This window comes from Puma concolor, chromosome C2 (assembly GCF_028749965.1).
Source record: "Puma concolor isolate L17-30 chromosome C2, mPumCon1.1.hap2, whole genome shotgun sequence".
NCBI lineage: Eukaryota > Metazoa > Chordata > Mammalia > Carnivora > Felidae > Puma > Puma concolor.
Window position 1 is genome coordinate 62,399,071 of NC_141675.1, and position 6,900 is coordinate 62,405,970.

The 6,900-nt window shown below is 36.7% G+C and overlaps 1 long non-coding RNA gene across 1 annotated transcript in view; it reads left to right on the forward strand.

Moving 5' to 3' along the window:
• Window positions 1–2,628, forward strand: part of LOC147577285 (uncharacterized) — a 55,003-nt gene extending 52,375 nt beyond the window's left edge. The window contains exons 15-16 of the long non-coding RNA XR_015240105.1: window positions 1,619–1,762; window positions 2,311–2,628. This is a non-coding gene — a long non-coding RNA (uncharacterized LOC147577285). The remainder of the gene's footprint in view (window positions 1–1,618; window positions 1,763–2,310) is intronic.
• The last annotated feature ends 4,272 nt before the right edge of the window (window positions 2,629–6,900 follow it).

Below are 6,900 nucleotides of genomic sequence, written 5' to 3' on the forward strand. Positions count from 1 at the left end.
TTCACAAGGCATTTAATCTTTGTATTCTTATGGTGACAAACTGAGTTGCTATTAGCCAAGGAGACTGTCTCTTGATGACAGAGGTGAATCCCCAGTGAAAGGAATCAAGTAAAGGTGAGGCAGAACAAGGCTTTGTAACCATAGTTACTTTAAGTCTAAGATTATAAACATATTGCCTCCATTATGAAAGATGCATTAACATTCCTTTATGTCCAGTCTTAGAAACCTTGTTATCAAGGCTAGCCTGTTTACTTACTTATCTCTTAAGAGATGGCTAGGCTTAATTAACACTTAAACATTAACCTTGAAAATAGTCCTAGAAAGTGATCAGGGAGGGGGGGACAGAACTCTTTGAAAATGGGATGGAGTGATCTCAAAGAGATACTCAAATTCTAAGAGAAGCAAAGACTTTATCTTATGAGCCTCTTCAAGAATTTGTTTTTGCTGACCCAGAAAATTCTGGAAATGACCTCCTATGTCTCTATACATGCACCTGAATGAAGTGAAGGGTGAAATGGGGGTACTTTAGAAAGCAATCCCTAAAAACAAAATTGCTATGTACTTTGCAGCTAATCATTCATCTAGTTGTAGCAGATGTTTTCTTGTAAATGGTAGAAAATATTCACCGTAAACCACTGGAATGATTAATATATTCATAACAATAAAGTAGAATGTTCTTTTATGACTAGGCTGTCACCACATTTGGGAAACTGCTGCCTCAGATTTTTTTTCTGCCTTTGTAGCAAACATCCTGACAACCACACAATTTTAGCTTTTGCATGAGAGGCTGGCTATTGAAAACCATTACATCTATTATAGATGTAATGTATTGTTTCTATATCCATGGAGTTTTTGAGATGAAGATTCCGATAGAAATTGTCCCTACCTATGCATAATAAATGTCCAGGGTAAGAAGTTTTCAACTGGCATTCCAAAAGTTTTCTAAAGTCTAGCATTAGCCTTATTTGAGATCTTTTCTAAAGTGCCTTTTTCTTTGTAAAGCAAGGAGAAACTTTACTCTCACTCAAAGCAGGACTAGATCACTTTATGTGATAATCATCTCTAACTTGATTCCTAATGCTTACTTGACTCTTATGCATATTGCAGAATTTAGCTTAAACATAATTTTCTCAAAGAAACCTGTTTTTCTGCACTAAATTAACTAGCCTACCACCCACTACCTGATCATATTTTATATCTTCACAGTATCCTAAATTTCTTCATGTGACCTAGCAAATTTGTAATTCTGTTACTCAATGCCTATATTCTCCACTAAGTTTAAAACTATGTCAAAACAGAGACCTAATCTGCACTTTCTCATTGCTGTTTTCCCGGAACCAAAGATAGTGCCTTGTACATGGCCAGTCTTCCACAAATATTTGCTGAATGAATAATATTGATGCATTAAATATACTCTATTGGGATCCTTGAAGCATGAGCTTTCCCATAATATCACTTAACTAGTTTTATCTGAGAAAGGAGATGGAAGTGGAACTCCATATTTTGAAATGCAAAATCTAAAATGTCTGGATTTAAGCATATTCATGGTTAGTGAAAAAGTCTACCATTTTGGGAAAACTCAAGGATTTCTCCCTTTCTATTCTCTATCATACCCCAGGAGGAGGATAAATATGAAGAAAGGGCAGTATTGGATCCTACACAAGGATATAAAACCCTCCATGTGACAATGAAAGGGGTTAAATCATCTTGTGATCCAGTAAAAAATTTCCTTCATACTTGGGAATCAATTTTCATGCTCTTGGTAATTGATAATACATGCTATAGTAAGAGAAAAATTAATGGCATATGATCATAGGAAACCTTTAGAAAGTATAGATTATTATTTCTATTTATTTGCTTTGTTATAGATTAAACCACTAATACTGTTTTATTTTGTTTTAAAGAGAAATTATATAGTCACATTTTTAAGTTTTCTTCTTTGTAGAGTCTCCTTATTTTCAGGGTATTGAAATAGCTATTCCAGGTAATTACAATGTATACTGAGGAGAAGAGACAAATCTCCTTTGCAAAAATATTCCAAATATTTTATGTAGGTACTCTACCCCAAAGGAGGTGGAGCATAAATCCCCATTACTTAAGTATGGGTTATGAATAGTGAATTCTTTCCAAAGATATCATACACATGGGGTGGGATAGAATAAGTTTACAGTGAAGAAATCTTACAAACACTACCTCAGCGGGGTGATCAAGGTTGACATCAGCAGTGATAAGTCATGTTGGTGATATGATGATGTGATGAAAATGATACCTTATTTCTTGTGATCTTCCTCCTAAAACTTACTGTCCCAGTCTAATCATGAGAAAAACATCAGCCAAATCCCAACAGAGGGATGTTCCACAAAACACTTGACTAGTACTCCTCAAAATCATCAAGCCAACAACAAACAAGGAAAGTCAGAAATTGTCACAGGCGAAAGAAGCATATGGAAACACTACAACTAAATGCAATATGGTATCCTCAACAGGCTAGGACACAAGGTAAAAATTAAGAAAATCTGAGTGAGGTGTGCACTTTAATTAATAGTAATGTATCAATATCAGTTCATTAGTTGTTACAAGTGTACCCTACTCATGTAAGATGTTAATAAAGGAAACTGTGTGTGGGAATTCTCTGTAGTATATCTGCAATTTTTCTTTAAATCTAAAATTGTTCTAAATTGAAAAGTCTAATTTTTTTTTTTAATTTTTTTTCAACGTTTATTTATTTTTTGGGGGACAGAGAGAGACAGAGCATGAACAGGGGAGGGGCAGAGAGAGAGGGAGACACAGAATCGGAAACAGGCTCCAGGCTCTGAGCCATCCGCCCAGAGCCCGACGCGGGGCTCGAACTCACGGACCGCGAGATCGTGACCTGGCTGAAGTCGGACGCTTAACCGACTGCGCCACCCAGGCGCCCCCAGTCTAATTTTTTTTTAAATGACTCTTTCAGCCTTAGAAATCTTATCAGACTAAAATTCTTGTGGCCACAAGTTGAATCCTATTTATCCTGGTTGTTTTTAAAAGAGTAGGATTGTATTTGTTTCTTATGGCTGTCATAACAAAGTATCACAAACTGTGTGACTTACATAACAAGATTGTCTCATAGCTCTGCTAGATACAAGTCTGAGATCAAAATGTCAGCAAGGTTGGTTCTTTCTGAGGGCTGTGAGGAAAATTCTGTTCCATGCCTCTCATCTAGCCCCTGCTGGTGTCTGGCAATCTTTGACATTCTTTGGCTTATAGATGCAGTGCCCTGATCCCTGCCATTATCTTCACACAGTGTTCTCCTTGTGTGTGTGTGTATCTGTCTCTTCCCAGGTTTCCATTTCAGAAGGGTACTAGTCATATTAAATTAGGTTCTACACTAATAAGCTCAACTTAACTTGATCTACAAAGACTTCATTCTCAAATAAAGTCACATTCATAGGTGCTGGGTACTTTCAAGATTTCTTGGAGGGACGCAATTTAATTCATAACCCAATCTTTGAAATCTAAATGTCTGTTCATCTAGGAAATCACCTCACTTATTGGATGACCAAATTAGACTGGTATTGTTTGGATAGTTTTCTTATGAGCCTATAACTGATACTTACTGCAAGTGATCTTGGAGTTAATGAACTACTGACCCTTTCATGGGGCCAACCAGATTTCAGGCTTTTTAGTACATTTGAGTTGACACAATCACAGCTAAAACTACAGATATAGACCCAGCTACTTTTTAAATTGACAAGAATTTTTAAGCTCAAGTGAATATAAGTACATTGAATTTGGATATGCATATTTCTCTCTTCTTGTCCCCACTACTCCTCTCCATCTGCCTCACGTCCAAACATGTTCAATAGTCAAAGTGTTCAGATATTATTATAAAGCACAAAACTGATCAATCATAAAGAATTTTTCAATGCATAGTTCCAAGAAATCTGCCCAGCCAAGCCTTTTGGAGACAATATGTAAGTAGACAGGAGCACCTGTCTATGGAGTAGATTACGGACTCCTCAACTAATCAGATTTATGAACCCACTAATGTGGGCATTTATCCTATCCTCTTTCTCACCTGTTATAATGGATATACTGCTGTTACTCCTTTTTAAGGCTAATTTCTCCAGTTAGCTTCAAATCACATCACTTCAAAGAGACACAAAATAAACACTATAAATAAGTAAAATGCATATTTTAGATAGTATATAAATAGTAATGAGTGTTAAGAAAAAAAATAAAGCATAGAAAGACAACATAAAATGATGTCAGACTACATGAAATTTTAGATAAGACGTTTAGGGATGATCACACTGAAAAGTTAACTGTACAGTGAAGAACCAAAAGAAATGAGAAATTCAGGTATGTGGACATCCGCAGGGAGACAACCAGTAATGTTCCAGGCAGAGGGAACAGCTAATCTGAAAGCAGTAAAGAGAGGGCATTCCTGGCATGTTTGAGACCCAGGTGGCTGGAACAGAGAGAATGAAGGGGGGGATATTAAGAGACAAAATCAGAGAGATATCAGGGAACCAGATTACTTAGGTGGTTGTTCAACATAGTCTTTTGGTTTTTACATTGAATGATGTAGAAATCCATTGAACTATGTTTGAAAAGAGGAATCACAAGAAAATAACCATGCTTTCTGGGGAGAGGATAAATTATGGAGAACTGGGGGCAGAAGACGGAGGGTAGTGAGGGACTATTGGCAATAACCGAGGCAAGAAAAGATGGTGTCAAGGATGTTAAGAATGGAATGGGAAGAAGTTGTTAATTTTGGGTACAATTTCATGCAGAATGAAGAACATTTGCTGATGCAATCGATGTGAAGAGTGGGAAAGAGAGGAGGAAAAAAAGCCACCACAAGGTGTAGGGAAGATTGAATTACTGTTTAAGTGAGATGGGAATAACTTCAGGAGGAGTTACAACTTTAATAGGGAGAGGCAGGTATCAGGAGGTCAGTGTTGGACATGTTAAGTTTGAGCTGCCCATTATATTTTCAAGTGGAGATGTCAAGTAGTCTGCTGGAAAGTTAAGTCCAGGATTTAGGGGGAAAGTTCAGGCTGGAGACAGAAAGTTTTGAACCATTAGCATATAGGTGGTATCTGAAAGCATGAGATTAGATTAGATGACTTACTAAGTGTAGGCAGGAAAGCAGTAGCCCAAGGACTAAGCCCTGGATGTTCCGGCACCTCCTAATCTTCATTCATCCTCTGATGTTCTCTGTGTATTTTCTGCAGTCATCTGCCCTATAAATACCCATTAGTAGTTGTTGTTGCTCTACTGTATGCCAAACTTATAAATAAAGCTATAGTGATTAAAAGAGCATGGTAAGGTTTCCAAAGATATAAGTAGATCAAATGAACAGGATCAACACACCATGTAATTTACAACATGTGAGGAATAGAATAGTGGAGAATATGGTCTTTTCAGCAAATGATATAGAAAAAAAAAAAAAAAAAAAAGAAACTTGGCCTTCCTTCACACTGTATACAAACATTGATGGATTCCACACATATTGTAGATTTAAATGTGAAAGGTAAAATAATAAAGCATGTAGACGATAATGTAGGAGAATATATTTACAATCTCACTATAAGTGAAAGATTTTTTTTAACTTAATTTTTATTTTCAGAGAGATAGAGAGTGTCCGTGAGTGAGGGAGAGGGGCAGAGGGAGAGAGAGAGAATCTCCATGCCCAGCACGGAGCCTGACACATGACCCCAGGATCATGACCTGAGAAGAAACCAAGGGTGGGACATTCAACTCACTGAGCCACCCAGGTGAAAATTTCGTTTTTTAAGATTTTTTTTTTTTTTTTTTTTAGAGAGAGAGAGAGCCAGGCAGAGGGGCAGAGGGAGAAAAAGAGAATCTTAAGTGGGCTTCATGCTTAGCTCGATCCCACTACCCTAACATTATGGCCTGAGCTAAAATCAGGAGTTGGATGTTCAACCGACTGAGCCACCCAGGTTCCCCAAAGGAGAAAACTTCTTAAATGAGAAGCAAAATACTAACATAAGGAAAAGACTGAAAAATGGGGTTATATATTAAAATTGAATTTTTCTGTTCATCAAAATATACCATTAAGACAGTCAAAAAAAAAAAACCCATCAAGAGGAAAAAAATGTTTTCAATACATATTACTAGTAAAAACCCTTTTTCCATCTTATATAAAGACTGCCCATATAAAAATAATGAAGAGGCACACAACCTAATAGAAAAATGGACAAGAAGGGGTGCCTGGATGGTTCAATTGGTTGAGTATCTGAATCTGAATTTTGGCTCGGGTCGTCACTTCACAGTTGTGAGATCGAGCCCTGCATTGAGCTCTGTGCTGAGCATAGAGCCTCCTTGGGATTCTCTCTCTCTCTCCCTCTCTCTCTCTCTCCCTCTCTCTCTCCCTCTGTCCCTCCTCCACTCATGCTTTCTCTCTCTAAAAAAAAAGACAATAAAACTGAAAAGACACTACACAAACATACAATAATAGCAAATATCCATAACATTGGAATATATGAAAAGATATCCAACCTCACTAGCAGTGTGGAAAATGCAAATTAAAATCGCCTAAAGAATGGTTAGATTTTAAAATACTACTACTAATAATAATAAATATTAGGGGGCAATAGGAATTATCACATAATGGTATTGGATGGTACTACAACTACTTTGGAAAAATGTATCTACTAAAGTTGACCATATTTTAAGGCCCTGTAATTTTACTCTTTAATATCTGCCCATGATAATGCAGAACATGCATACCAGAAAACGTGTACAAAAATGTTCACAGCATCATTATTTAGCATAGTCAAAACTGGAAAAAAATGTTTTTCAACAATATGGCTAAATAACTTGTGGCATATCTATGAATGAATGGATATAATGACAAGTAAAAGAGGCCAGGAAAATACATATATATTTTATTAC